Here is a 10273-nt window from a genome sequence, read left to right on the forward strand (position 1 = left end):
GGCTAGAATTTCGTACATTTAAGCTATAGGTAGCCTGATGTATGCCATGGTTTGCACAAGACCAGATATTGCACATACAGTGGGAGTTGTTAGCAGGTATATGAATAATCCAGGGAAGCAGCACTGGGAGGCTGTGAAGTGGATCTTCAGATACTTGAGAGGAACGACTGATTATGCTTTACATTTTAAAATGTCAGATTTTAAATTGCAGGGCTATGTTGATGCAGATATGGCAGGTGATACAGATGGCAGAAAAAGTACTACCGAGTATGTATTTACTTTGGGTAATACTGCTATTAGTTGGGTCTCTAGATTGCAAAAGATAGTAGTACTTTCTACTACAGAAGCCGAGTATGTTGCAGTTACTGAGGCAAGTAAAGAGATGATATGACTTCAGTAATTTTTAGAAGAACTTGGCTTGAAATTGGGAAAAGGAACTTTGCATTGTGACAGCCAGAGCGCTATTCATTTAGCAAAGAATCCGGTATTTCATTCAAGAACGAAACATATACAGATAAGGTACCATTTTATCTGATCAGCTTTGGAAGATGGGGTGCTGGTGCTTGAAAATATTCCAAGAAGTGAGAATCCCTGTTGATAAACTGAAGTTGTGCGCAACTTCAGTTGGACTTCTCCACGAATAGAGAGGAGTCGCTACCCTTGCAGAGGAGACGTGATACTTGTTTTTGTCTCCAAGTGGGAGATTGTTAAGAATGGAGCAAAAAAAAATTGAAGAAATAATGGCTCATTGGGCCTAATCATGCCAAAGCCCAAAACATCACCAAATTACTTCCTCATTAAGTTTGATAATATTTTTATGTAAAAATCATTATCTTGCCGCCCACGATTTCAACAACCCCTAGAGAGAGAATTAAGTGTGAGAAAAAATTTACACAGAGAGTTCTTTGGTGAGAGGTTCTTCGTGAGGTTTCACAGAGAAGAAAAAAACGTGAGTTCTATAAGTTTTGTTTCACTGAAGAGTTTTAGAAGCTTGTAAGAGTGATTCGTGAGCATTTTTCTTTTGATAGAAAAGTGAGAGACATCATTGTAGAGCGTTTGTAACCTCTTGAAAATTCTCCTGGCATTTAGTGGAACCTCCAACGGTAGCAGAGAACTGGACGTAGCCCACATTGGGTGAACCAGTATAAATCCGGTGTCGATTTCTCTTCCCAATATTTTATTGTTCTTGTTGCTTGAGGTTTAGGTTGGTTTATCTACTCTTTGTGCATAGTTCTGATTTGATTTATTTCAGTTATAATTGGAACCAGAACCTGATCTGGGATTAGTTAGCATATATTGTCTGGAATTCTGTTTGAGATAATATTTGTTAGCTTGTTTTATTCGTAATGGGTTAGACTTTTCTTTTTCTTCTATTAAATAGGGTTAATAAAATATGGAAAGTCTTGTAAGTACGTTATGAAGTAAACTTATAAAATAAACAAATTGATAAATTATTTTATAAAATTATCGCCTATTAGCACTTACTTGTAACTACTTTCGTCCATCAACATAGCTCAACGGATTAAAACACATATCTATGATAAAAAATCGTGAGTTCGAATTACCTAACATGTTTTCTTAAAAAAGATTTTAACTATATTTTTTTCTGTCTTTTTCCAAACTTAGTTTTCTCTTCAATATACTATTTGGCCTTAAAATAATTATACATTATTTTTCAATTTCATTACTCATATTTTGTAACGCCCCAAGATTTCATTTAACATCCTAGGCAACGCTAAATAATTCTCCTGGCTAACCTTAACTCTAAACACGAGATAAGCAACTCCCTGGAAAATAATTTAGATGAAATAAAGCTTCGACTCCCATACGTCCTATCAGAAATATAAATGTCATAAACTGTCAGGACTTCACCCTCCGTGGGCAATTTAAAAACAACAACATCTCATATTCGCCTCAGTGGCAAAAATTCTTAAATAAATAAAAACAACCGTGCACCTAAACTCCAATGACAACAACGACGCGTTTACCAGCAACATCCATAACAATTAAAGTAGTTCTAAAGAATACAAAATTTCCTCCGCGGTTCACACCTAGCAATAACATAAATCTCAAGGCTACTCGTACCCAACGACCCTTCCCTCTATCCTCACTAACTAAGCTAGTGATCCTTCATCGGTCAAGCCCTCTCTATGTCATCACCGCGGTCGACCCCGTTCACACCTGAAAACATATAAGGGTACAAAGGGGGGTGAGTACATAAGGTACTCCGTAAGTAGCACTTCCTAACTAGCACAAAAATCATGCTCACAGTCACAACATAAAGAACAAAACAATAGCGAGGCAATCAAATAACCAGTGAGAGATAGCGAACAAATAACTTGACATTTAGAACAAAACAAGAGCAAGGCAATCAAATAAGCAGTGAGAGATAGCGAACAAATAACTTGACATTTACATACAACAACCAAGCGTCGAAACTACCAATACCACAACCCATGATTCGCTAGCCCTTGTCTCATAGTACTAAACCTTCCTCTGCACCCCCCCCCCCTGTGCTACTCCCCGCTTAACTTCTCGAGGCATGACGGCTCTTGACATTTATTCCCAAGTCACTGTGCCCTCTCCTTTTACAGTACTTGATGTTCGACCTTGCCATTTATTCCCAAGGCCCAGCACCACTACTTCGCAAGCACCACTCTACTTTAGTCCTTCAAGCCTAACTCCTCGAGTCGCATTGGCCCTTGACATTTATCCCCAAGGCCTCAATACTCCTCTACAGAAACTTGATGTTCGGCGTTGCCATTTATTCCCAAGGCCTGAACTGTGCACCGGTCCTTGCTGTTTATCCCCAAGGTACCGATGACTTCCCAGCGTATTGGTCCTTGACATTTATTCCCAAAACCCCAATACTCATTTACAGAAATTTGACGTTCGGCCTTGTCATTTATTCCCAAGGCAACTACTCAAGGCTTTGAACCTCCAAGCGATTTATATGCATTTTCCGATCAGACTACCCATAGTTTAACGAACTGCCAACCCGTCCCTTCACCCTTCACCCTTCACCACTTCACTAACCCTCCCAAGACCACCTACAAGTATATTTCTCACATTCCAATTTACTGCACAGTTCACAAGCATGCTTTTCTTTGTAATAAACAAGTCACCACCCAACAGCTCACAACTAAAACAATATAAACTAATTATCAGTTTAACAACGCGAGCATTTCATTTACAACATGTTTGCAAAACGTCATGAGCCAATTATTTTTAACCACAACAATTCAGAATCTACCGGTCACCTCCAACAATAAGAATAGAAAGCATGTTTCCTCATAAGTGTTCAATAATAGAAAGACGGCAACAAAATCACTAGAAGTTCACAAATCAAAACTAACAATTCCTACATGCACAATTAAATTATTTTAACTAAAAATCAGCATCAAAACCATTCTCTTAACGCTAAATAACGCACGCACTCGCCCCCTGGTGCTACTTACACAACCACGTCTTCAAGTTTGCGTCGATCTCACACCTAAGCACCAAAAACAGAAAAATACAGCAATTTAAATGTACTGTTCAGCCTTCGAAAAACGACTCTACGAGGGTTCAAAGGGCTCATTACCGCAAAACGACTTCGTGTAGGTGTGGGTAAATTAGATCTAGCATGCAAAGGTGTGGGTAGCGTAAATCGGGCTTCGAACGGATGAAGATAATCGCCGAACACCACCAAAACACTGCTATCCACGTTTTTGCAGCAGCGAAAAGTGCCCAAAACGACCTCCAACGACTTCGTTTTGATGTCCGTTACTACAAAACAACTTCGCTTAGGTGTTGGTATTCCAAATCGGTTTCGTTTGGATGTGGGTAATCCAAATCTAACTTCGAATAAATGTGGGTCAAAGAAAAATTACCGGGTTCCACGGATCTAAGCTATTCGAGGTTGTTAGGCTCGTTGGATCGGAGAAGGGACGCCGCGAAAACAGCCTCACGTAACGATGCCGCCTGCAGCAGTCCGAACGTCACGCGCCGCCGCTGTCCGTCGCACGCCACTGCTGCCCGTCGCACGTCGCCGCCGTCTGTCGCTGCCCAACGCCACGCGCCGCCGCTGCCCGTCGCACGCTGCTGCTGCCCGACGCCGCACCTGCTGCTGCCGACGCCCGCGCCTGCTGCTTTCCCGTCGTCGGTACTGCTTCGTCGGAGAAAGAATTTCGGATGGGGGGCTGGCGGCTCCAAACGAAAGGGGAGGGTGGAAGAAGATGAGGAAGGAGAACAAGATGGGCTAGGGTTGTTTTGTTTAAATTCCTCTTTTCTTTTTGTTTTGCAACATAGACCCACTTGGGCTAGTTTCTTTTGTTTAAGGCCCATTTACCCAATCACACCTTGTTAACAAAACCAATAATATAATTTCATAGTTGATCCAATGGTCCAGAGCAAGTGTCACATAGCGGAATCCGTAAAAACATAACTTAATAAATACTACACGCTACTAACTCACCACTAAATTTGTAACAACACACACTAGCCGAGATGCCACACTAAAATTAAATAAAGATCACTGATGAATCAAATAAAATAAAAATGAAATAAATAAATAAATCAATAACTAAAATCCATTTTGTTATAAAATTCCGCGGAACTCGGGGCAAGCTAACCTGAGTAACGTGGGGCGTTACATATTTTCAAGTTTAAAATTTATCTTTAATGTCTAAGAAAGCAGTAGTTGAAAATCTCTACTCGTCATTTGCAATTGAACACGTGTAACCCTTCAAAATTTTCAATCAAAATATATATCTTTATTTGTGATACTCAAAGAAATTTCAAATAATTAAATGGTGTATTGAAAATCGCAACCCTATTCTCTATTTTGATTATTAGGCCAGTGAATTTTTAATATGAGTATGATTATTTAGTTTTATAATTAGATAGAGATATATAATATATTAACGCAATATTAAACCATATAACATTTAATACTTTTCAAATGTCAGGTTGTTATTTTGATATTTAGTTATTTTAATGATTTGATTGTGTATAAATATTTTAATATTTATAATTGTCAGTGAACCCAAATTAGAGGTACAAGTTTGAATGTTAATTTTGATTTGGTCTAGTCTAAGTCGTAGTTCCTATAGAAGTTAGAGATATTATTTGTAACCAAGACAAATTAAGTTACTTTTCTTTGGAGTGGAAAATATATTAGTTGGGTCTATCTTTAGACTTATGTGACTTATGGTGTGTATTTATATGGAGAATGAAATTTTGCTTCCATATTTTCTCATCTCTCTATATCAATGTCTACCACACCATCTATTCCTGCTTCTCTGGCTTTTGTAAACTTGATTATGATCGATAAGAAACAACTTGCCTTCTTCAATTTTAATAGGTAGCATTTGGTCATGTATTTTAACAGCCAAACAAATTGGTTAAACGTAAGGTACGAGGGCTTTTGACAACATTTCTATCTTCAAATCTTAATATTTGCTACCTACACCTCTAGCGAGATGAAAAACATTAGTGAGATCATATAAAGGTTTCTAGGTTTCTTAATAGTAGCTAACTTGTCAGACATTCCAATTTTTTCAAATACTTATCAAGAGTTAGGGATCCTACTTTGTCACATAGGCGTTCCAATTTTTTCAAACACTTGTCAAGAGTTAGGGATCCTTTGTTCAATGTGACAAGGGCTTCACTTACATGGATCTCGCATTTTTTAGTCATTGTAAGTAGTTGCTCTTCTAAGGATTTCCAAATCTGGTAAGATGTCTCAGTTCCTTCAATCATGTTCAAAACATCTTCTGATACGATCCCAACTGCCAAGAGGTTAGCAGCCCATCATTTGTTGTCCAAATAGCATGGGCAAGGTTGACTTTTGATCCCCGTCTTTGTCACATATCTCCTTTTCTTGTCCTTCGTCGCTGGCGTGAGATGATGTTCGATCCCCATGCTCTTCATTAAGGGCGATACTTGGGATTTCCAATGCAGATAATTTGTGGTATTTAGCTTAATTGAAATGAAGCTGGTGGATTCCTTGAATGATTGAATTGTAATGGTTTTCTCTCAATTTTCCAGGAGAAGAGATTTCATGTTTGTTGAGGTGGTTATTTTCTTAGTACAACAAGAGCTCTGATACTATGAACAAACCCACCTGCAATGATTTGTCAAAGAGTACAAAAGTGACAAACTTATATAGGGGAAACGAACGTCTGCTACTAAAGGAAAAATTAGCAAGGAATATTGAGACAACATTAGTTAAGGAAAAGACAGACAATAGAACTGGGCAAAGATTGCCCAAATAATATGAACGACTACTTTCTTAAGGTGAGCTACTTACAAGGAAATAATAGGAGGAAATAAAGGCTGTAAATGCTATCCAAAAATAACAAGGTCAACCTTCCATTTGTGAGAAATAAAACTGTGAATTAGGGAGCAGAAATTGGCATAAGATTCTGATGCTTTGTGGGCATAATATCCTGCTTCTTTCTCTCTACCGCTTGCTGACATGTATGATGAACGGGCCGTTGACCTGGCAAGTTGGCTGGTGTGGCAGAGATCTTTTTTCTTCTCTCTCATGGCAAGAATTAAATTCATTTAACAACTTTCTAAAATATCCTTTAAATGGAATGATATATTTATGGGTCGACCAACTATTATATTAAAAAAAGATTTGACAAATTAATAGGGGTTGATGCAAAGGTTGGATTAAGAATGAGTACAAACCTGTGTTAGTTTCATTTAAGTGTTTTCACATTTTAGGAGTTATGCTTGGTTGTTAATTTCATCGCTGTAGTTAATTAAGTATTGGATGAGTGGATATAAGTTGGAAAGTTTGTTGACTTGTATAGTAGCTTAATGTTTTTATGGTATTGGTTAGAGAGAATTTGAAGGGTAATGATCTAATTAGTGGGTTAACGGTCAGTTTTTGCTTTTCCTAAGAAGTAAATATTTATAACAATTTTCAATTGAGTAAAATAGAAGTTGCACTTACAATTTCTATATTGCTTACCACCTAAGTTGTTGTCTCTACTATATGTTTATGTTTTCCTCTCAACTTATCCAATATTGTTGACATATGCGAGGGCAATAAACCTGATGGTGAATCCTATTTTTCTCTATGTTATTTTTAAGACAAAAAGCTTGAAATTCTCCTCCACCGAAAACTGGTTTTCATTCGAAATTAAATTTCTATTAAGGCTTTAGATTTAATAAATGAGTGAAAAAAAATCAAATTTCTTCTTTTACGGGATAATGCAAAATATATTTAGACAAATTATCTACGAAGCAGGTAGATTATTTAAAGCCTTGAAAGAAGTAATAGGAGGGGGGCTTCATAACTTCAGAATAGATCTTATTTATATGAAACTCACATTTTTTATTGTTTAAATCAAATAGAAGACTTATGACTTATTGATTTTTCCATCTGTTTGTGCAAAAGCTTAATACCATGAGAAAAATGGAGATCCCTAAAAATAATACAAACTTCATCATATTGAGATAAATAATTGATTGAATTTTATGGTGGGCTGGAAGCAACGTACTAATAAAATAAAATTTGAAGTCAAGTGGTTAAGGCACCACGTCATGAGTTTGAACCCCACCCCCACATGTTGTATTAAAAAATAATAATAAAAAAAGAATTTGAAAAAAATCTAAACTTTTTGGAGGATTTCATAAAGCCCAGTATGGAAAATGACCTAACAGTAAAGTGATCAAATGAGAGTAAAATGGACGCATTCGCAACCTATAGGGGCCTTCTTTTAAAGGAAAGATAAAAGATGAACAAAGAATATACTTACATAGGAATTGTAGTGATTGTCAACCTTTGTAGTCGTGATTGACTGGTGTATTGCATCAATTAAGCTGTTACTAAGGCGTGATTCTCAGATGCATAAAAAAAAAGCAGTGTATTTATGGTTTTCTACGTTAGAAATTATGTTGTTGTGCTATTTTTGTTCAATATTACTTTAAGAGAGATCCATATTGAAAGAAAGATATGGGTATTTAAACCTTAGATCCAATACTTAGCCACTTTCCATTGAGCAAAAGAGCTTGTCGAGAGAGAGGGAGAGGGAGCAGTATCCTTGGCATTCAAGATATGTTGTGCATGGATCTAATGTGGTATATCATCGAATAAAAAAACGCAACAAACAGTAATTTTAAGCACCTGCCATGAGTGAGCCATTCATGCTCCCAAAACCATTGGTTATTCAAAGTCTTCACGTTTGGCCAATATATGTCTAGTTGTTGTCTTTGTAGTGGTGTGATCTACACAACACAAAATAAAAAGGGTAACTCTATTTAGCTTATAAATATTCGTAAATCAAATTAAATTAAAGGGGAATTATTTTTAGCCTATAAAGTCATATTAAGTTAGGAGTATACATCCATTGAATCCATGTTAGCTATCAACAGTACAAGATACAATGAAACGTCAACGAAATAATTAATATAATGTTTTGCAAACATATATTTTATGTGTTTAAAATTTGTATTTAACTTTCCTTTTTTTTTTTGAAAGTAATAATTTAATTAAATTAGGCTCTTGGGCAATAATTGAAGGGAAATCTCCCATTACACATCCCAAAAGCCCTTGAGGGTAATTGGAAGACCAAAAAGACGTTGCTGAAACCCCCATTTTTACTAAAAAAATGGGCAGCTTTGTTACAAATTCGAGCGACATGGGCGAAAGAAAGCGATTCGAAGGACAGGGCGGGCGAGCGTACTTCCGTCAAGAGGTTCAGTTCATCACCTAATGTAGAGATTTCATCCATAAGAAGCCGAATTGTCAGGAGGGAATCAGATTCAAGTTCAAGGCATTTGCAATTCAAAGATCGAGCAAACCGCAGTCCTTATAGAATTCCTTTAATTTCAGCAATAAGTGGTGGAAGGGATTGAGGAAGGAAAACCGATTTGGCCGCTACCAAAGTGCCATCGGACTTGTGCAAGAGAAATCCCAGACCTGATGAAGAAGGTCTACATGCAGCATCTGTATTGAGCTTCAAATGGCCGTCACACGGAGGATTCCAAATCTGGCTATGGTGAGTTCTTCTAGTCTCTGGCACGGGCGGGGAAATGGCATTTTTAGCCTGTGAAAAGCTTTTAATATAAGATCGAATCCACTCACATTTTGATTCAGGTACAGAAATTTGCTTCCCATGAACCGTTGAATTTCGATCACACCAAATTGGCCAACAGGTAATCGCCGCTAACTCCTTCTTATCTGGGTTAATTTTATTGATCAGATCATCCCAAAAATCAAAGAAGCTTGGATTTGAATGTGCAGGGTACTTAGGTAGAGAGTGGAAAAAGAGTATGCCAAATCTTCCGAGCTCGCTTGCACTAAAAAATCGCATGGAAAATACTTTCTGGTTTGGATTTCCAGGGGAACATAAAGGTAACACATCTAAACTTCTGGAATGGAGAATCTGTGCTATTGGAAGATGATTATTAGCTGCCTTCCATAGAAATACTTTAATTTTTTAGGGAACAGCGAGTTTCTAGATTGATTGCCACTGATTTCCATGATAAGAATTGCTTGTAGAAGCTTCATTACATTTTAGGGGCATATATAGTTTATAGCCGCTCTTAACACTATAATACCCCCATTTGCCATAATGCCAAAGCCATGAATCGTGAAGATTACAAGGACTAATAGGCAATGCTAGAATAAGGCCTTTGTCTTCTTCACAGAAAATATTTGAGATTATATTTTCATCCTACATCCCTGCTTGATTTATTAAATCAGCAACCTTAAGATTTAGATTACCATTACCACCTAAAATCGGGAGGAAATTTAGAGGCCTAGGAATCTAAGGATCCAAAAAAACTCTTATTGTAGAGCCGTTACCAATACGAAGACGAAGCCCCTTAACAAGAAGCTCTTTACCCAACAAGAAACCTTTCCAAAAGTAGAAGGAATTCTTGGAAGTCTTAGAAAGGATCACAGAAGATTCCTGAAAATATTTAGTTTTCAAAACTTTGGAGATAAGGAGATTCGGATTTTGAAGAACCCTTCATACTTGTTTGGCCACCAGAGCTTTATTAATGCCTTCCAACTCTCTGAAGTTTAACCCTCCTAATTCTTTAGGATAGCACAGTCTTTCCCACTTCATCCAATGAAGTTTCCGAGTGTCGTTTGTTGAGCCCCACCAAAAACGCTCAAACATACGGGAAATATCATCACAGAAACCTTTTGGGAGCCTAAAGACACTCATAGTGTAGGATGGAATTGCTTGACCAATACTTTTAATGAGGACTTCTTTTCCTTCCATGGAGAAATAAGATCGCTTCCAGCCTTGAACTGCTTTCCAAATGT

The 10273-nt window shown here is 37.3% G+C and overlaps 1 long non-coding RNA gene across 1 annotated transcript; it reads right to left on the reverse strand.

Moving 5' to 3' along the window:
• Window positions 1-1903: 1903 nt before the first annotated feature.
• Window positions 1904-4046, reverse strand: LOC148209623 (uncharacterized). Its single transcript, XR_015793131.1, has 4 exons — window positions 3873-4046; window positions 3584-3768; window positions 3459-3493; window positions 1904-2181 (listed from the first exon to the last, which is right to left on the reverse strand). It is a non-coding gene; the product is annotated as an uncharacterized LOC148209623 (long non-coding RNA).
• Between the last annotated feature and the right edge of the window lie 6227 nt (window positions 4047-10273).

The sequence above is a fragment of the Momordica charantia genome, assembly GCF_013281855.1.
Source record: "Momordica charantia cultivar OHB3-1 chromosome 8 unlocalized genomic scaffold, Mcharantia_2.0 BLBB01000008.1, whole genome shotgun sequence".
In the NCBI taxonomy this organism is placed as follows: Eukaryota; Viridiplantae; Streptophyta; class Magnoliopsida; order Cucurbitales; family Cucurbitaceae; genus Momordica; species Momordica charantia.